The sequence below is a fragment of the Sinohyriopsis cumingii genome, chromosome 11, assembly GCF_028554795.1.
Source record: "Sinohyriopsis cumingii isolate HCF-2022 chromosome 11, ASM2855479v2, whole genome shotgun sequence".
Taxonomy (NCBI): domain Eukaryota; kingdom Metazoa; phylum Mollusca; class Bivalvia; order Unionida; family Unionidae; genus Sinohyriopsis; species Sinohyriopsis cumingii.
The window spans coordinates 108,736,710-108,760,169 of NC_142971.1; the positions used below are offsets into that span (position 1 = coordinate 108,736,710).

Consider the following 23,460-nt stretch of genomic DNA (forward strand, 5'->3'; position numbering starts at 1 on the left):
CAGAACTTCATGTTCTTAGTACCCAATTCCTATTAATGCAAAAGGAATATAATCATCTGCAAATACTGATTCCGATGGATGCTTTAGTTTGCATGGACAATACATAAAAAGAAACGGTAAGAATAAACTAATTACATTTTATATAAAAAAGAACATAAAATGTCAAAAAAGCAACAGCATGACTGTTAGGGTCTGTATTTTGGACCCACAATCAAATTATTGCTGTAAGATTTAACCCAAACCATGTTGAACTGTTAATAATAACCCTGGGTTGACAGTAAATTCAATGCATTTAATAATTTGGTTTATCAATTAAAGTTAGCATTCAGAATATATATACTATATTTAAATCTATATATGTTTCTCCAATGTAAAAGCTGCTTTAGCAATGGAACCCATTACAGTCATTGGTGAGTTTTATATTTTAAATTGCTATATGATATATTTTACTTAATTTTTGTTCTTAATTAAATTCAAAATAATGCGACTTTACACAATACCAATCTTATCTTAATGTGTGTGTGTGTGTGTGTGTGTGTGTGTGTGTGTGTGTGTGTGTGTGTGTGTGTGTGTGTGTGTGTGTGTGAGATTTGGATTTTTAAAATAGCTTTTAAAAAAAATCAGTCATATTGATATGATGTCTGCAGTGTGGAAGGTTATAGTGATGTCTAGCACTGGGGCATCATGCTGCAGACATGTAGCATGGTGTCACACCCAGTCACATTATCCTGATGCCAGGCCGACCAGTCCTAACACTAACATCTTAATGCTGAGTGCCTAATAAGGCAACTGTTAGTACCATTTTTATAAGTCTTTGGTATGACTCGGGTTTGTATGAAATATATGCATTATTATATACCGTGAATACCTGCATGTAAATCAAACCACATAGACCCAGACTTTCTGGTGCATTATGCTGCAGCAAATCAGGATCTATGTTGTTTGCAGTAGGACCCAACTTATAAGCATGTACAGCAAATACAGTACCTTGTTTATGATTTACCCCAGTATGGGGGATTTCACCCATGAATTTTGTACATTCTTAATTATAATTCTGGTAAAAAGCATTAATTTGAGGAACCAGTTACTTTAAAATGTCCTTAGATCACAGTATTTCTTGTCCTTCAGATTGTGATTTGGATTTTTAACGTAACTTTAACAATTTTTCAGTCATATCGCTACAATGTCTGCAATGTGACAGTTTATAGTGATGTCTAGCACTGGGGCATCATGCCGCAGACATGTAGCATGATGTCCCACCCAGTCACATTATCCTTACATCAGGCCGACCAGTCCTAAGACTAACATCTTAATGCTGTCAGCGCAAAGTGAGGCAGCTGTTAGTACCATTTTTGTAATCTTTGATATGACTCAGCCGTAGATCGAACCCAAGAAGACCTCTCACATCCGAGGCGGATGTTCTAACCACTAGGCCAATGGAGCGGTTCTTTCAGATTGTAGTCTAGTGCAATATTTGATGGGTACTGATGTATAATGACCAGTGTTTTCATTGTATTAATTGATCTAACTTTGTTACTATGAAAGGTCATAGTTTCCTCTTTCAATACTGTATTTACTTGCTTCTTAGCCAAGTCCACTGCAAACAGCATAGACCCTAACCTGCATGATGATCCTGCAGATCATTGTCTATGTTGTTTGTTCTATTGATTACTCCTAACAAACTGCACAGACCCAGATCTGCCAGCACATTATGCAGCAGCAGATCTGGGTCTGTGCAGTTTGCATTTGGATCCAGCTTGTGAGCAAGAACACAGTAATTATCAGAATCACAGAACATGCAAATCAAAGGAAAGGGTTTGGAGTCATGTGACCAATTTCCTCTTTATCTTATTTTATTTTGTTTCAGGTCCAGAAATGATCTAAATTGCAGAATGACTGTAATGAATTATTAGTCTTTTGATCATTTTCATTTGTGGCGTTTATCCATCAATTGAGTCAGGATTAGCAGCTTTGAAAACTTCATCATATTCATTCATCAGCATCAGCTAGTGGTTTCAAACATGACAAAAAAACGGACCCAATCAAAACCTGCTGCAGTGATACCATTTTTAAAAAAATTCATGATCTAGATGGTGTTACTTTGATTATTGGGTGTGTGTGCAATTTTATTAAAAAATACTTTTTATTTGCTTGACCAAGTTCTTTTCAGAATTTATTGACTCATCTTGAAATTAGTATGCAGTGTTGATGTTTTTGAAATTTAAGCATAGTGATCAGTAATTCTCAATAATGATTTCACACATCTAGGTTTTGGATCCTCTTGTCCAAAAGTGGAATTCAAAATCAAATTATAGTAGAGAGCAGTTAACATGTGGTACTGTGTTGGTCAGGTCCTGCTAAACTGGACAATTACAGCCATATTTAATATCTGACAATCTCTGCCACCTGCCAGGCATGTGTCCAGCATCAAATGACTACTTGGTCTCAATATTTGGCCATAAATATCTGGGAGGAGGGGCATAATTGTGCCAGTAATAGATGAGTTCTTCTCAAGCTGTTAAGTGAATGTGTTACTGGAGAGTGTTTGTCTTATTATCTTGTCAATGGCCAGCTTTCATTATCAAGTGATCTCATACTGTCCATCCCTTTGTTTAGAGTTTCTAGTCTCCAAACTTTTTGTATGTCACCAAATGTATGTCCACCAAAGCTATGGCCATCACAGGCCTATTATTGTTAGAATTATCCATTCTGTACAAATACCTTCTCTAATATTGGTTTTTCTTTTGTTCTTGATAAATTCCATCATCTAAAATGTCCAGGTTGTTCTGAAAATATGATATTAAAAATGGGTTTTCTTGTTTTGGTGGTCTTTATTGCCTTGTTTTTAATTGGTATGGTATCTTGAGCAAAAGCTAACATGTGTACCATGATCTTTTGGTACCAGCTGCCTGTTTAATTATTCCATAACTACCATCTATACTTGCTTACAAGTCAAGTCAAATTACAAACAACAAAGATCCAGATCTGCCATAACATAATGCACCTGCAGATCAAGTTCTTTGTTGTTTGTTCTACTGATTACTCTTAACAAACTGCACAGACCAAGATGTGCTGGTGCATTATGCAATGGCAGATCTGGGTCTGTGGAGTTTGGATGACTTATAAGCAAGTATAAATGGTAGATATCTTCTGTGTAATATTCCAGCTTCTTCTTCTTTGGTTGTCCATGGTAATATTCCAGCAGACATCAGTGAATAGGAGGATGCTGATGTTTATTGCCTGGACCTGGCAGCCTTATTTGTCCTGTAGCTATCAGATCTGAAACAATAAAATGTAGAAAAGTAATAGCACTATTTGTTAATAAAAATGATAAATTTTACTTTGATCACTGAATCAGTCTTAAATGTCACAAGGGCTGTTGGTATGAAATCTTATGTTTATCAATTTAAATTAATGGGGTGAGGTGGGAGTGTGTTACTGACAGCCACCCTCTGCCCAGCTCCCATGAGAAATTAGTTCCTCATCATGGCCCCCTTTTCTTCCACTTTTACATTGTGTCAGTTGATTGGTATGGTCTATTAAGTATCCTTAGCTGTACATGTGTGGGTATTTATTGACTACTGGCAACACACAATATACTATTTTCTATCTCCTTTCACACTTTTAAATTGTGTCAGCTAAAATTACTTTAAAAAAATCAATGAATTGAGACTCAAAAAGATGTATCTGTTTTCAGAGCTCTAATAAACCTAATTTGGTTTTTATATGCCATCTTCAGTCAGTGTGGTATTATGATATGCCATCTTAAGTCAGTGGGCTATTATGACATGCCATCTTAAGTCAGTGGGATATTATGATATGCAATCTTAAGTCAGTGGGATATTATGATATGCAATCTTAAGCCAGTGGGGTATTGTGATATGCCATCTTAAGTCAGTGGGATATTATGATATGCCATCTTATGTCAGTGGGGTATTGTGATATGCCATCTTAGGCTAGTGGGGTATTGTGATATACCATCTTAAGTTAGTGGGGTATTATGATATGCCATCTTAAGTCTGTGGGGTATTGTGATATACCATCTTAAGTCAGTGGGATATTATGATATACCATCTTATGTCAGTGGGGTATTGTGATATGCCATCTTAAGCCAGTGGGGTATTGTGATATGCCATCTTAAGTCAGTGGGGTATTATGATATACCATCTTATGTCAGTGGGGTATTGTGATATGCCATCTTAAGTCAGTGGGGTATTATGACATGCCACCTTAAGTCAGTGGGGTATTATGGTATGCTATCTTAAGTCAGTGGGGTATTGTGATATGCCATCTTAAGTCAGTGGGATATTATGATATACCATCTTATGTCAGTGGGGTCTTGTGATATGCCATCTTAAGCCAGTGGGGTATTGTGATATACCATCTTAAGTTAGTGGGGTATTATGATATGCCATCTTAAGTCTGTGGGGTATTGTGATGTGCCATCTTTAGTCTGTGGGGTATTGTGATGTGCCATCTTAAGTCAGTTGGGTATTATGATGTGCCATCTTATGTCAGTGGGGTATTATGATATGCCATCTTATGTCAGTGGGGTATTATGATATGCCATCTTATGTCAGTGGGGTATTGTGATGTGCCATCTTAAGTCAGTGGGGTATTGTGATATGCCATCTTAAGTCAGTGGGGCATTATGATATAACATCTGTCCATCTGTTTGTCCATTAACATTTGCTTCTTTGAATCAAACCTTTGTAACAGTTGAAGAGATTTCATGAAACTTTGCCCAGGATTGTAGATTTCATGAAACTTTGCCCAGGATTGTAGATTGCATGAAACTTTGCCCAGGATTGTAGATTTCATGAAACTTTGCACAGGATTGTATCATAACTTGAATGTGTGTTGTATATGGTAACCATGCCCCACCACAACAACAACCACCACCTCATGGTCAAACTCAGTGCAAGGGAAAATGTAATTTTATGACCTGTATCCTTTACCAGAGAATTTCTTTTTAAACCAATAAAGATATTTTCAATTTAAAAAATTTGCCCAATTAGCTATCATTACTAGGCAGTGTATTGCATATATATCCATGCCCCCTGCCTCAAGGTCAAGTTCAGTGAAAGGGAAGATGTAATATTGGAACTTGTATCCCTTTCCACGAGAATTTCTTTTTAAACCAATGAAAATATTTCAATGAAAGTTTGCCCAAATATCTATCATCACTTGAGGGTGTGTTTGCATACCCTAGTCATACCCCATGCATCAAGGTCAAAGTCATGTCAAGGGAAAATGTAATTCAGGGAACTGTATATTTTTCTAGAGTTTAACTTACGAACATCTCAAGATATTTTAACAAGACTTTAAACATTATACATCATGTAAAGATGGCATCTTACATTAGTTATGCATCCTACCTCAAGATGAAGGTCACAGCATGGAAAAATGTAATTCTGACTTGTATTCTTGTTTGGAGTATAACTATTAAAATATTGGCAATAGCTGAATAAAAATTTGACCAATTATGTATCAAGACAAGGCAGTTTGTCACATACCATAAACATATCCTTGCCTCAAATTCAGGGTCACAGCAAGGGGCAGCATAAATCAGTGACATCAGGTCATGTGCTAATATAGCATTTAAATCAATGAAGATATCTTAAAGAGAATGTAGCCTGCTATATGTCATGACTTGATGGTTGCTAACTTGTTTGGTTATATGCCTTGTTTCAAACTCAAGGTAACAACAAGGAATAATGTAAAAAAGTTTCCATATCCATGCTCTTACTTTATACCCTCGAAATATTTTGATGAACCCAGATCTACACTGTTCAATACAGAAAGGCCCTAGGTCAAAGATCAAGGTCATTAATAAGGAAAAGGTCATGAGATGAGCATCATATTATGATTACATGTTGACATATGCATGGTGGTGTGTTTGTTTCTTGCAATCAACTCCTTAATAATTCTAAAACTAGATGTCTTCCATATAATTGTTCTGCAGGCTTGTTATAAAAATTGGATGCTGTTTTATTGCCAGTGTCTGACACATCCTATTTTGTCCAGAAGCATTCAGCTGTGATGCCAAAAGTGGAGCATGGCATTGATGGTGGCAATAAAGATGACAGATTTATTTAGAACCCCCTGAATTACTTGTGAAATTAAATCTGATTAATTTTTGGACAAAATCATTTTCTGGTCATTTAGGGAGAAAGGTTTTGGATTCTGAAAGCACCAGCAAAACTAAGGTCTTTATAACATAATCCTTCTACATCCATCTGCTTTTTGTGTGATTTACATTGGTTACAAAATGTTTATCATGAATATTGTGCCAGCATGCAGCCTATGATGAAATATTGTCTCTTTAGTCATTAGATTTTAGTTGTAATATAAAACGATTTAAAAGATTTTTGAAGTAGCAATTATTGGGTATAATGGTTGGTACAAATGTCTTTTAGAATTCTGTATTATTTTTCTGACTTTTTATTATCACTGACCTGTATCAAATGGTGAATTTATTGCAAACAGCTGCTTAATCATGCCACAGTTAGATATTTTCCAGCCGTTATTTGGTAATCACTTGTGGTAAACGTATTTTCTTTTTTTCTTGTGCAATTTGATTTTCAGAGTTAACTTGGGGGGCAGGAGGCAGGGGGCATTTTTGATACCCTGCTGTCTCTTCTTTGTTGACAGTATCCAAATCCAACATTTTGGTCTTGGATTAAAATGTTGTTTTAGATACACTGCTCCACAAGCATGTTTATGTGAGATTAAATGACATTCAAACCTGTATGTTCAGTCATATACAGAATACCACACATATTTATGTATAAATCATATCCAACTGCAAACTTCATACTATTATTATTAGATATAGTAGATCCAAGTGGTACAGTTTGTTAGGAGCAGTAATTAGAACAAACAAAATAGACCAAGATCAGCCAAAACATTATGCACTGGCTGATCAGGGTCTATGTTGTTTGGAGTTGGACCCAATTTTTAAGTGAGTATATATGGTACATGAGGATGAAGAGACTAATGAATACTTCACATTGTTGTTTTACAGTCACTGAATGACTTTTTTATGGGCTTCAGCTGATACTTGACAGGGCAGATGGCAGATATCAACTGACTGTCTGAAATATCATTTTTTTCTTATGAGATTAATTAGGCAAAATTACTGCTATCTAACTGCCTGTCTCATTAAAGTCCTTCACTATTGTGATAAATGGTTTGGACAATGGAAAATAGTCCTAAGTCCATTCTTGTTATTGTTAAGCACCTCTGCATGAATTTAAACTGTAGCATGTGGTTAGTACTTGTTTTGTCAAGCATATACCTACCTATCTACCTACCTACCTACCTATCTACCTACCTATCTACCTACCTATCTACCTACCTATCCATCTACCTACCTACCTATGAAGATCCAAAAATTATCAAAATTATCCATGCTTAAATCCTTCTAGCACTTTTGCATGATCTTTAGGGATGTTCTTCAGGTAAATATATCATTCATTTACAATATTGTTGTAAATAAACAATTTGAAATCATCTACTGTCTATACTTGTGTATAAGTTATCTCCAGCTGCAAACAACATAGACCCTGATCTGCTGTCACATGATGGGCCAGATCAAATAGCTAGCGAAATTGAATCAAACAGTGGCACTACCTAGAGCATGCCAAGATTATATAAGAAGGTTAAAAGTTTGAGATGCGAAACACCCACCCACTTAAGTCCTCAGTTACAAATCACAATTATCATATATAGCCCAAGTCCAAATGCTGCAAACAACTAATGTGTTATGCAATTGAAGTTTAGTGGAAATAGTTGGTGACTGAAGACCATTTCATAATGCTGGCACACTATTGCCTGTTTCATTAATTAAACATACTGTATATACTTGCGTATAAAACTGTTCATGTATAAGCCAACACCCAAACTGAACAGGTATAAACACTAAAAAGTGCATGACCTGCATATAAGCCAATGGACAACTTCGAGACATCTCAAGATGCACAAGGTAAGTTCTAAATGCATTTATTTAGGCAAACTTATATGTAAAAAAATTACATATATACTTATCTCGAGGTTGGCAGGCATGATTATTGAAAAGAAATGGTATAAACTTGTTTGAAAAGTTATTTAATTTTCTGTTTTCTTATTGTTTCTGCCTAATTTAGATTTGTGTATATTTTGGAACGATGACAAGAATTTAGCAATCATGAGTTGCTGTTATGCTACCTCTCCCTTTTGACTTGATTATTGTTTGTTTATGCATTATTGCATTGGACAATACGGTTCAATTCAACGCTTGCAATTAGGCTACTGAACGTATTTACATAATGGCACCACTGCATTTTTATACTGTATATACCAATGTTAATTACCATCATTAAATTAAAAGAAGGAATGAAAATACATACCATGCAGCAAAAGTGTCTTTAAAAAACTAATTCAGAATACATGTTTTATAATAGAAAATACTCAGTGCTTTACGAATTGACAATAAAGGAATAAGGTCGGATATACAACAAGGGGAAAATAGTTCCCACATGTACAGTACCATGAGGCTGGCTATTTTGGTAACTTTAGTTCTCTGTCTGCATGGGTTCAAGTCTCGGATTCGGCTAATGTGGGTACAGAGAAAGCTTGCCAGGAGCTTCTCGTGGGTCAGTGGTTCTTTCCGGGGTTTTCCCAGGTTCTTCCTCCACCACTAATACTGGCAACCATGTATAGCCTATTGTATGCTGAAAAATGGCATTAAACCCTACAACAACAATCTTGTACAATTAAATGTGCATACCTTTTTAAAAATATTACCTCAAATTGTAGGATTGCTTATATCATTGAAAATGAGTAACTCGTGAGCACGTGATTTAACGTAAATGAAACTGCTATTAAGGACTAGCTGAAATGTTATCTGGAAGAATGCAATTTGGTTGAAACAATGAATAAAGCAAAACCTGCATCTGTTTCAGAATAAATAAGGATTTAATTGACACTATGCCTGCTTTGCACTGTGTAAGTATTAAACATTTATGGTTAAACATGGTCACTCTGGTAAACTCAACTGGCCTGTGAATTATGAAGTCTGTATTTGCCTTTATTTAATTTTCATGTTGGAGAAATCAGAAAATATGCACATGCAAAATAATAACAGAATGAATCATAGTACTTTATAACAATTGTTGGGTCACCGAAAGTTACTCCTTTTACATGCCTATGTCTTAGGATACAGAAAAAATTATTGCTTCGTGTCCAAGGATTTACAGCCATTACAATAGTCAACGAAAAGACCTAAAACTGTCAACTTTAGACATTGGCCCATGGATAAGCCAACCCCCCCCCCTTCTTCCAGGATTTAATTTTTTCCTAAATTATTCGGCTTTTACGCGAGTATATACGGTAATAAATGTTTGCATGGATTGTGAAAGGGCACTTTAATTTCAGTTTATAATGTTAAACCTATTAAATTAAAAATAATTGATTTAATTTTTATTGACTCTCCTAAATATGCAGGAGTTAAATTGTTTCCTTAAATATATTGCATATCCATGTAACATACTGTGATACATTTATAAATAGACTAAAGCTTATACAATCAATGAAGACAACTGTCAGACACCTGCCAGTGATATTACCATAGCTTCAGATATTCTTTCTTCACAGTATATTGCTCTCTGCTATTGAAATTTATGTGTTATTAGTACACTAATAAATTGCTTGATTTGGGGGCCTGAAAATGTCAAATATACATCATATTCATAACTTGGGCCATGTAAAACTGTCAGGCAGTTAGGCAGTTATGATGATGGCATTTGTTGCTGTGGGACCTTTATATTATGCTCTCTTGAATACAGAAAACATGTAGATCTTGACGGCTTTCACACTGTACAGTTAAACATCACTAATAAAATCAGCAGTAGTCAAATTTGGATTGCCCATGTCTGCTTATATATACTCTGTATTTCCAGTTTTATTTGTCTTTGTCAACCTACATACACTACATATTTGTAATTTTAATTGTACATGTCCACCTACATACACTACATATTTGTAATTTTAATTGTACATGTCCACCTACATACACTACATATTTGTAATTTTAATTGTACATGTCAACCTACATACACTACATATTTGTAATTTTAATTGTACATGTCCACCTACATACACTACATATTTGTAATTTTAATTGTACATGTCCACCTACATACACTACATATTTGTAATTTTAATTGTACATGTCCACCTACATACACTACATATTTGCAATTTTAATTGTACATGTCAACCTACATATACTATATATTTGCAATTTTAATTGTACATGTCCACCTACACACACTACATATTTGTAATTTTAATTGTACATGTCCACCTACATACACTACATATTTGTAATTTTAATGGTACATGTCCACCTACATACACTATATATTTGCAATTTTAATTGTACATGTCCACATACACTACATATTTGTAATTTTAATTTAGACATGTCCACCTACAGATATTTGTAATTTTAATTGTACATGTATATGTACATACACTACATATTTGTAATTTTAATTGTACATGTCTATGTACATACACTACATATTTGTAATTTTATTTGAACATGTCTATGTACATACACTACATACTTGTAATTTTAATTGTACATGTCTATGTACATACACTACATACTTGTAATTTTAATTGTACATGTCTATGTATATACACTACATATTTTTAATTTTATTTGATCATGTCTATGTACATACACTACACACTTGTAATTTTAATTGTACATGTCTATGTACATACACTACATATTTGTAATTTTAATTGTACATGTCTATGTACATACACTACATACTTGTAATTTTAATTGTACATGTCTATGTACATACACTACATACTTGTAATTTTAATGGTACATGTCCACCTACATACACTATACATTTGCAATTTTAATTGTACATGTCCACATACACTACATATTTGTAATTTTAATTGTACATGTCTATGTACATACACTACATACTTGTAATTTTAATTGTACATGTCTATGTACATAAACTACATATTTGTAATTTTAATTGTACATGTCTATGTACATACACTACATATTTGTAATTTTAATTGTACATGTCTATGTACATAAACTACATACTTGTAATTTTAATTGTACATGTCTATGTACATACACTACATATTTGTAATTTTAGTTGTACATGTCTATGTACATACACTACATATTTGTAATTTTAATTGTACATGTCTATGTACATACACTACATATTTGTAATTTTAGTTGTACATGTCTATGTACATACACTACATATTTGTAATTTTAATTGATCATGTCTATGTACATACACTACATATTTGTAATTTTAATTGTACATGTCCACATACACTACATATTTGTAATTTTAATTGAACGTGTCTATGTACATACACTACATATTTGTCATTTTAACTGTCCATGTCTACCCACTTTTACTATGCATTTGCATGTATGCAGAATGTTAAAGGAAAAGAATTAGCCATTTCTGATGGAAAACAAGCTTCACTATATCTATACTGTGAAAGTCTTTAGCAGGGTCTCCTCTCAGGTAGACTGGCCAGTTGCTTTAGCTTTAAACCCAAAATCGTCTTAAAACCAGTTCATCACAGGTAGATTGGTAAAATAGTTGGCTTCCAGTAAAACTTCAAACCAGGAAGCTACACAAAACCAGGCACTCACAGGTGGACTTTAAACAAAATTGAGTCCCAATAAAGCTTTAAGCCAAGAAGCTACCCAAAACCAGCTCCTCAAAGGTGGACTTGTCAAATAATTGAGTCCCAATAATGCTATATGCCAAGTAGGTACTCCAAACCAGCCACATGCAGGTTGACTTGACAAATAATTTAATCCCAATAAAGTTTGAAGACACCAAGCAACCCAAAACCCACTACTCACAGGCTGACTTACCAAACAGTCTGGTCTCAATAAAACTGCAGTAAAACGTTTGGTACATGTAGTGACAGTAACAACTTTTCAGAACCTCAGTTTTTGATTTTGAAAATTTGATTTAGTTTTTGATAACACTGACCTCATTGTTTGTGCAATATGGTTGTGAAATTCCATTTTCAAACTCTTCCTCAGAGCTCTACAGTTTATCACACTCTTAGGTTAGAATTCTGTGTTAACATATGGGAACAGGCTCATACACTTAAATTGAAGAGTAACTGCAGTGTTGATGTCCAACACAAATGCTAGTATACAGACACAATGACCCCCTGTGTTAAGATATTTTACCAATCATTAGTATGAAAGAAGTTATATTAGTATTGATTCTTTGAGGAGATGGTTTTAAAAAAGGATGATTGAGATGGATGGATTATCATCACCATAGCAACAGTGTTACTGTAAGAGTGAAACTGAAAGTATTGAGCATCTATTTTATGACTGCAGTATTACTTCACAGTTTTGGTACCGTTTTATTGAAGTTTTTGCACCTTTTCGCCCAAATATTGTACATCTGTCCAAAAAAGAAACATTTTTAGGAAGTGAACAACTGGACAGTTTGGGTAATTTTCTGCTTATCTTGGCAAAATATTATATTTATACTTGCAGATTCAGTATGAAAAATCCTTCTATTTTTGCTTTTAAGCAAATAGTTGCAGTGCATAAGAACATTGAAAAATACACTGCTAAGGTAAATAAAAAGAGGACCAATTTCTTCAAAAATGGACCTCAACAATGAACATTTAACTTGTCTCTGACTTGATGGTAAACAGGAACAAAATATTGTAATATCACAAAGGCCATGTCACCTAGATTGTGTGCCATATGCATGTGTATATGCATGTGTGTGTGTGTGTGTGTGTGTGTGTGTGTGTGTGTTTTCTTTTTTACTTTCTCTGTAGATTATATTATCCCTAGATTATCTGATAACCAGAAATGTTTGATTGTAAGGTGACCCTGGGATGGTTCCCCAACCCATTGGTCAACCTATTACGGGGTTAATAAAAAAAAAAAGTTCATTGCCCCAAATTTGAAAAAAAAAAAAAATAGCAACAGTGTTATCATATGTACTCACTCCTAGGTTGAGTCAAGCTGCAAACAACAAAGATACTTTTCTGTTGTAGCATAATGCACCTGCAGATCAGGGTCTATGTTGTTTGTTCTACTAATTACTCCTAACAATCTGCTCAGATCCAGATCTGCCAGCGTATTATGTGATGGTAGATCTGGGTCTGTGCAGTATGCAGTTGGACTCATAAGAGAGTATTATTAGTAAGTGCACTTGTTATCACAGTTCAGTTGATTGAAATGTAATCTTTTAGCATAAGGTTTTATACAAAAAAATGATTAAGTCTTTCAAGCTGACATTGTGAGATTTTGATAAGCCATTTCAAATACAGGTAAACAAAAAGCATGGGCAATTATGAAGAGGGTCTAGACATGAAACTCTAAGGTTTTAAAAAAGTAGAAGACTAAACCAGAAAAAGTTAGTATGTACATTTATTGCCCTCATTTGGAGGTGATATGACATTTGTTCACCCAAGGTAAATCATGTGATTCATATCTTTCCCCTAAAAAAGGGCAATTAATTTATTTATTATACAGAATCAAACAAGGCTGGGTAACACAAACAAATAAGGGACACAGGAGTGAACGAGGCATGATTGAGTTGGGGGAGATAGAATATTTTGTTCCCTGGACATTTTGTGCACCAATCACTGCCATTTAACCTTTATGAGTTACAATAATATCAGACATGTATTACAGATCCAGAACAGTGGTTAAATTGCTATTTTTTTTAAATATATTCTCAAAATGTGATCTTTATCTTGGATAGCTCAATGTTTAGGCATAGACAGAAGTAATAGAATAATGCAGCAATAATGCTTTTAAAGTGCTGTCAATGTGGTATTTACTGCTATGGTACTGTTTTAAATGCACCAACTCACATATTTTTAAATTCAGGGTTAAATGCAGTACATTAAACCTGACTAGCAGACACCTTAAGATAACGAACACCTGCTCATCAAGGAAAACATTAAAAAAACCTTTTCTTTATGCGAGAGGTACGTTGTACAGAAGAAACAAACAACACCCTCGGTCATGGGGTTTATTTAACATCAACGATACAAGACAAAAGAAAAACAGGAAGAAAAAAAACTACAATGAAACAGAACAAATACTTAATTGGACAAATATGATACACAACCCAGCACGCCAGTATTTCATTATATAGCAACACGATAATATAAAAACGACAACTTACAAGACATGAAGACTCAAAATATCCAGATACCACAATTCTTGTGAATTGCATTCGTCATAATAGGCGTAGACACAATGAAAAAGGTGTTAATTCAGAGACGATACGATGAGTGCCTAGGGCATTTATTAAGTACATGGCGCTCAACGTTATCGTCCCCTTCATGCGCCTCATGCACTGATTGATCACTCACTCACACACTCACTCATGACAAACACCCACCTGGGTCATATTTATTTCCTTTTTATATTTAACTTACAGTGAAACTTAAAAGATCCAGACCCAGACATAGATAGTGTTTTGGTTAATTGGCTGCTTGGGTAACTGATAGTTGCACACATAATAAATTTTATACCCAGCATGCACTACATTAGTTAATATGATTAAAGAGTCAAATGAGTGATATTTGGATAATTTATGCCTTACAGTTTGAAGGAAACCTGTCCATAAAGGACAGAATATCATGGTTCCTTAAGCATTCTTTGTTGAAAGGTTTTAACAGTACATATATTTTAGGATTTTAGGGCTTTAATCAGGGTTTTACTGTGACAGACTAAGTGTTACCAATAACACTTTAGTAGTACTGCATTTGATTTAAAAATAATCTGCCATCACATAATGCATTGGCAGAACTGGGTCTGTGCAGTTTGTTATGAATAATCAGTAGAACAAACAATTAGACCTCTATCAGCATGTGCATTAAGCTATGACAGATCAGGATCTTTGTTGTTTGCAGTTTACTTCAACTTATAAGCGAGCATATACTGTGCATTTTATTAGCAGGTGTATATTATGCATACGATTTTGAATTTAGATCATATGAAGATTTTTTGCTGCAGACGGGTTTGTTGTTCTAAACAAGGGTCATTTTGTTATCCATAAATCAATGTGAAATGTTGAAAAGTTTAGCCAAATTAATTTTCAAAGACCTACATGTAATCCAATGACAAGACCACCCCCTAGCTTTATGTAAATATTGTTGGTGAATGCCATGGCTTATCACAGGACAGATGCTGATAATTATGTGCAGTTCCCTTAACAACTGAAGACTCAGAACCAGCCAGCAATGTTGTGGTATTTTGAAGACTTCTTTCTACCAAGTATACTCCCTTGAGTCGAGTCCAAATGCAAACTGCACAGACTCAGATCTGCCATCTCATAATGAGCCTACAGATCTGGGTCTGTGCTGTTTGCTAGAAGCAATCAGTAGAACAAACTACATGGACCATAATCTGCAGGCACATTATGTTATGGCAGATCAAGGTCTTCGTTGTTTGCTGTTTGAATTGACTTATAAGTGAGTAAAGATGGAATATTCTTCTGATAAAATAATACTCAAAGAAATAATAACTCCCCCTCCCCCTCCCCTCCCCCTTTAGAAAGGATGAGGCATGCAGTTTGATGCAATTACTGATGGATCACAATCTTCAGTTATTATTATATAGAAACATTTATTAATGGTTGTGTATAACCACAGTCAAAAATTTGTGTCTTGTTGATAAAAATCTATCAACATTGATTTTCCTGATGTTAAGAACAGAGCATAATCTATTTAATGATGTCTGGAAATGGTCTGCATACTGGTTCTTTTGTTACCAGAAAATGAAGCTTTAAAATATTTTCGAGTTGTGTGTCGTGATTACATATACAGAGATTTTGTATTCATAGGATAAGATTTTATAGGAATTCTTTGACAGAGGAGTCATTAAGAAATAGTAATAGGGTTCAGTCCCATTGAGTCTTATCTTAAAGCTCTCAATTTTAGCTCTTCATTCCTGAAAATAATGTACCTACCCATTTAGTGAATTTCCTTTCCTAAATGCCCATTTCTCATTTCTGAAGAAGAAATAAAATGGCTTTACATTCATTAATGCTAAAAGCGGCTTCATTGAAAATTTAGTTTGATATTGACTTTGGTTAACATCCCAATACGATTATTATCTGTAAAATAAGGTCACCACTTCAGATTTTTGAAAAATTCATGCTCCTTGCTGTGCAAATGTGCTGATCCTAGATCATCTAAGATGTACTACATCATCAGAATAGTACATGAAAACCATGACTGGGTCCCTCTATTGTCCCCTATAAAATACCATTCAGAATGAGGGTAAAGGAACTAGACCAAATGTGGCAGCTCATTACACTGTATTAAGACTGGAATATCACGATGACTGCTTATCTCTTTATAATGATATCAAATTATATTTCATCACTAACAGTTAAGAATCCTAGGAGTACTTTCCCGGACATGTTATACAAAATCTTAAGGTTCTACACCAATGACACAAATGAGCAAAAGTCACACTAAACACAATTTAAAAAATTAAGTGTAACAGTCCTGGGTCAAACCAGGTTTGACTGGATCTAGTGAAGACACTTTATACAAGTACATGAATATAATGTATATGATTATAAATGCAAATTAAAATTGAATCTTTGATACCCTAGCTCACACCCTTGCTTAAACGTCTTATAGACTAAACCATAACAACAGAAAACCCTACCCTATGCAAAGTTCAGCAGTAGATTTAACAAAATGGTATTTGAATAAATATACCTGCATTTTATTGTAAATCCACTAATATGTAAATTTCATCTAAAATCCATGCAAATAAGGAGCCAAGCCAATAAAATGAAACAACACTTTAATCTAGATATAATTAAACCATGACTTTACAACAGGTATTCATAAATGATATCATTTGTCAATGGTTATGATCAGTGCTTAGATTTTGTCAACAGATATGACTGATATACAGAATTACCAATAGATATGATCAATCTATGGATTTGTCAACAGATATGACTGATATACAGAATTACCAATAGATATGATCAATCTATGGATTTGTCAACAGATATGACTGATATACAGAATTACCAATAGATATGATCAATCTATGGATTTGTCAACAGATATGACTGATATACAGAATTACCAATAGATATGATCAATCTATGGATTTGTCAGCAGATATGACTTATATACAGAATTACCAATAGATATGATCAATCTATAGATTTGTCAACAGATATGACTTATATACAAAATTACCAATAGATATGATCAATCTATGGATTTGTCAACAGATATGACTGATATACAGAATTACCAATAGATATGATCAATCTATGGATTTGTCAACAGATATGACTGATATACAGAATTACCAATAGATATGATCAATCTATGGATTTGTCAACAGATATGACTGATATACAGAATTACCAATAGATATGATCAATCTATGGATTTGTCAACAGATATGACTTATATACAAAATTACCAATAGATATGATCAATCTATAGATTTGTCAACATATATGACTTATATACAAAATTACCAATAGATATGATCAATCTATGGATTTGTTAACAGATATGACTGATATACAGAATTACCAATAGATATGATCAATCTATGGATTTGTCAACAGATATGACTGATATACAGAATTACCAATAGATATGATCAATGTGTGGATTTATCAACAGATGTGATCTATGTATTGAATTATTGTTGATCAACAAGTATGATGGTGTATTTGATTGTTATACATATAATTACAATGACTCAACATATATATATATATATATATATATATATATATATATATATATATATATATATATATATATATATATATATATATATATATATATATATATATATATATATATATATATTCCATCAACATAATGATATTATGCACAGCTATTGACAAATGGGTAAAGAATGGCTTTGTGTTGCCCACTTCTCCAAACTTGTTAAAGGATCCCTCAAGAACCTCTTGATCCACAGACTTGTTGGAGTAGAACCTTTGGTCCCTCAAAATGTTAACCTGTATTTTCCCTCTAATCAAATCCACATTGACCACAGTATATGGGTTACACATGCAGTTCATAATATGGAGAGAATTAGATCCATAAGTAATATAATTATGGTGTTATCCTTGGACTGAAAATTCACGATAAATGCCCCCCCCCTCCACTTCTGGTGCTTTTTGCATGCTGCAGCAAGTAAATAGAAGTCAGTTTTTTAAATTTCAAAGGCTAGGGTAACATTAAACATGGCAAACGAAACCTATCTACATTTCTGTTCAGATAGAATACAATGGTATTTTCATGCCCACAGTTCAATGACTTTAAATAATTTAAAGTTATCAAAGAATGCAATTTCCTCCATGTGACCATTTTATCTCCATATTTACAGCATTTACAGTGGCAGTGTTCTACTAAGAGGAGAAACTGCCATATGTGAAGTATGGGAACAACTGGGGGGTTAGAGTTGGGGTGGATTATCCCAGACAAACAATCCCAATTTCAAAGATCCTTTTTAATTCAGAATAGATTACTGTAGTATCCATTATATATCAGGTCATATACCACTTTTCTCTGGCCAATATATATATATATATATATATATATATATATATATATATATATATATGTGTGTGTGTGTGTGTGTGTGTGTGTGTGTGTAAAAACAAAACATTTGTGATAGTATAAAGATCTATGACAGAGTAATCAACAGAACAGCCAGATATAGTTTCTTTGAATACATATACTTGCATTTTATTGTAAATCCACTAATATGTAATTTTCTTCTCAAATCCATGCAAATAAGGAGCCAAGCCGATAAAATGAAACAACACTTTAAACTAGACATGATTTCAGTACAACTAAGAGTGCAACTAGGAAGTTCTGAAAATATACTTAATGTCATTTTACACTTTATTTGAAACAAATGAAAATGATTGAATGCATGCAACAGAACATTTTTTAAATATAAATTCATGTCATTTATTCATGCTGATTTGTCTCACTTTTAATTTAAATTTTCACTTTATTTGTCAATTATTATTATTATCATTATTATTATTATTATTATTATTGTTATTATTATTATTTATATTCACTGCAAAGCCAAAATATGATTCATATTGCAATCAAGTAATACTTACATAGCCAGTTAAAATGATCATGTACTATGCACTATATGTGATTTCTGCAGTCATTTTAGGAATAATTACCGTATGCAAGTTGTAATGTAATACCAAGGCCTGTACTACTTTGTTAATGGTATTCTAAAATCAGTTTAAGATTGGTGAATGGCATATCACAGAACCCCAAGCTATGCAATTAATACAGTTTTTTAAAGATAAAGGAATTATAGAACTTCACAAATATTTTATTGCAATGTAAACATAATCTATTTTTGTATATACAGTAAATGTCATTTTAAAATGCAGATGCCTGATTTGTGTAAGACATAATTTACTCTACAAGCGTAGCTAATTTTATCCCATTGGAATAGTTTACTTTTGATGAACTTTTGTACATGTCTGCATATATGATCTTTTTATAAATTAATAAATATAACAGTTTGAATATTTTCCCAAATTTTCTGTTTTGTTTACAAAACCAATTATAACAAGAAAAGATTTAGGTTTAAATATTTTAAATTGTAAGAAAAAATGTGTAATTCACTTAATTTAGCAAAAAAATACTAACAAAAACCATGAACTCTGTTCTATCATAACATTTTTGGGGGAGAAATTAGTTCCATTTGGGACACTATTGTGAAAGCTCATGTTAAATATGAGAAAGAAAAAAAACTGGTTTTGCTAATTGGGCTGAATTATTAAAAATTAAAAAGGTAATGAAATGCAAAATGTTAACATTTTTAATGGTCAGAGACTTATCTGTGGGTAAATACAACAATTTGCCAATTTTTCTTCTGGCAGTTCTGGAACATTGTTACAGAGTATGTATCCAAAATATTTAAAGATAAATCAATAGTTACTGCAGGTGGATGTCCCATAGTGTGATTTATTGAGAATATTTCAAAATAAATCAATAACTTGTGCAGGTGGATGGAAGATTTACCCAGACGATTGAAATCATCCATATATAGAAATGCAATTTATATATATTTTTGGCTTTTGATATCATTCTGGGATAGCTTTTGTAATCGGAAAAATTACTATTGTAAAACCAGAAACCAGAGGAGACTAGTATTGACCTCATTGTAACAGGTCAGATTTTACATATTGTAACAGAAATTACAGGACACTGCCCAGCCTCTTAAAGTGAATACCTCTTCTTAGCCATCGCATGTGTTTAGCAACTACATCATTTAGCTTCTTGCGTTCCATGTTTTGAAAGAGTTCGTACAGCAGAATTGTAAATGGCACAGCAACACATGTAGGTTGTTTAGTGTTTTTGACATTTGAAGTAAAGTGCCCAAGGATAAATCACAGTAGCTGGCCTAGGCTGGTCTGATGGTAGGATATGAACCCACACCCTTTGGTAGTGAGTCTGGCACACTTATAACCTCCATGGCTTCCAGGATGTGAATTTATTACTCTTCCGTTATTATAATACACATATCTGTATTGTCAAACTGCAATGGTCCATTGCTTTAACCCACACTTTGGTGTCTGAGAGAATATTTCATTATTGCAAAAGTGTTCAGTATTATAAAATGTGTTATATATACATGTTTTTTCAGTATTGGTGTTTTGGCAGTGGTGTGGGAGGGGTTCTTAATGAATCAGCAGTTCAGGGTCTATGCTGTTTGTTTTACTGATTACTTCTAACAAACTGCATAAACCAGAATCTGCTGGCACATTATGTGATGGCAGATCTAGATCTGTGCAGTTTGCAATTGGAGTCATCTTATAAGCAAGAATATACGGTACATAATCCGGCTTAATGATGCATCCTGTATTACACATGTTGAAGCATTGTCAACTTCAAATAGCAAAATCACTGCTAGCCGACAGTTCACTTAAATCAGAGGTAGAATGACCCTGATCATGCAGGTACATTATGTGATGACAAATCAGTGTCCACATTTTTCACTTGAAATCCTAAGTAGAAACTTCAGTGATTAAAGCTTTGGGTTCATGACTGAAAAGTGCATGTCCAATTCCTATCATGGGATGAGTCCAGATCAGCCAATGTGGTGTGTCGTTGTGCAAGGCCCTTTACTTTACTTATTGGAAACATTAGGTGTCTTTAAATACAAAAAACTCAATTTTTTTAGAAACCAAACTTAAGTAGAACAAATAAGATAGGCTATGCCCAGTTCTGATGACACATTGGTGGAGGGAGTCATGCTTTTCACAAACGTACTATACTTAGAATATTTTTACTAAATGAACTGAGAATCAATACAACACTAAGTCATAATTTTGGTCAATATTTCAGATAAAGGATCACTATCTTATGGATTAACCAGAACTGAAAAGGACAGGAGATTATCACCAAGGTTACCTGGATGCAGACACCTAGGGAAAGACACACTGCTAATTAGGTATGTTGTGTAAGATCAATTTATTTCCTATTGTGGATTTATAAATCAATATATTCTTCATTTGCAGATACTTTCTTTCCATGATGAAAATTTAATAATAATGTTAGCTATGGAAAAACATTGTATCTGAAGCCCTTACTGACATCGGACATGCTTCCCCTAAATTGCTCATGTCGCTGGATTGTCACATAGGCTGGAATAGATTTGCTTTTAAACGATGAAAAATACTGTCAAACGCATATACAGTCACCCTTAAGACTTAACAAAATGGATCTTAATAGACATCTGATTTAAATAATAGACATGTGGTTTATATATATATATTTATATATATACTTATATAGACCGCTCCGGTGGCATAGTCATTAGAGCATCTGCCTCAGATGCAGGATGTCATGGGTTCAATCCCAGGCTGAGTCATACCAAAGACTTACAAAAATGGTATCAACAGCTGCAACGCTTGGCGCTCTGCATTAAGAGGTTAGTGATAGGACTGGTCGGCCTGGTGTCAGGATAATGTGACTGGGTGGGACATCATGCTACATGTCTGTGGCATGATGCCCCAGTGCTAGATATCACTATAAACTGCCACATTGCAGACATTGTAGCGATATGACTGAAAAATTGTTAAAGCTACATTAAAAATCCAAATCTCATCACAACATATATATATATATGCTCAAGCACCATCTAAAATTCTGAGTAAAAATTGTTTGGAAAATGTTTGCCATCACTGTGTACCATCTAAAATTCTGAGTAAAGATTGTTTGGAAAACTTTGCCTTCACTGTGCACCATCTAAAATTCTGAGTAAAGATTGATTGGAAAATGTTTGCCTTTACTGTGCACCTGTCTAAAATTCTGAGTAAAGATTATTTGGAAAATGTTTGCCTTCACTGTGTACCATCTAAAATTCTGAGTAAAGATTGTTTGGAAAACTTTTGCCTTCACTGTGCACCATCTAAAATTCTGAGTAAAGATTGATTGGAAAACGTTTGCCTTTACTGTGCACCCATCTAAGATTCTGAGTAAAGATTGTTTGGAAAATGTTTGCCTTCACTGTGTGCCATCTAAAATTCTGAGTAAAGATTGTTTGGAAAACTTTGCCTTCACTGTGGACCATCTAAAATTCTGAGTAAAGATTGTTTGGAAAACTTTTGCCTTCACTGTGTACCATCTAAAATTCTGAGTAAAGATTGTTTGGAAAACTTTTGCCTTCACTGTGTACCATCTAAAATTCTGAGTAAAGATTGTTTGGAAAACTTTTGCCTTCACTGTGTGCCATCTAAAATTCTGAGTAAAGATTGTTTGGAAAACTTTTGCCTTCACTGTGCACCATCTAAAATACTGAGTAAAGATTGTTTGGAAAACTTTTGCCTTCACTGTGTACCATCTAAAATTCTGAGTAAAGATTGTTTGGAAAACTTTTGCCTTCACTGTGTACCATCTAAAATTCTGAGTAAAGATTGTTTGGAAAACTTTTGCCTTCACTGCTTTAGTAGAAAGGGTTATATTGTTGTGCTGCTGTACATCAGTATATCTATTAAGTTCATCCAACCATAGGGGCCCCGAGTGGTCGAGTGGTCTAAAGCGCTCTCCATTATGGATCACTGCCATCTCTGTCTGCGTGGGTTTGAGTCTTGGATTCGGCCAATGTGGGTATGTGAGAAAGCTTGCCAGTAGCTTCTTGTGGGTCGGTGGTTCTTTCCGGGGTTTTCCTGGGTTCTTCCTCCACCATTAATACTGGCTGCCATATATAGCCATGTGCTGAAAAATGGCATTAAACCCTACAACAACAACATCCACCCATAATTCATTTTAGCATGATAGCAAAAAAAATCTTCATACACTTAGAGCCATACACATTATTAAAGTCATATGTAGATGAACTGATTTGATTTTATGTAATTT

The 23,460-nt window shown here is 33.9% G+C and overlaps 1 protein-coding gene across 4 annotated transcripts in view; it reads left to right on the forward strand.

Annotated features, from left to right (window-relative positions):
• The window catches only part of LOC149789265 (neuroglian-like), a 237,891-nt gene that overhangs the window by 67,835 nt on the left and 146,596 nt on the right, over positions 1-23,460 (forward strand). For all 4 annotated transcript variants that reach the window (XM_089975441.1, XM_089975442.1, XM_089975440.1 and 1 more), the window contains exon 2: positions 21,445-21,550. The gene's annotated coding sequence lies outside the window, so the exon portion shown is untranslated. The remainder of the gene's footprint in view (positions 1-21,444; positions 21,551-23,460) is intronic.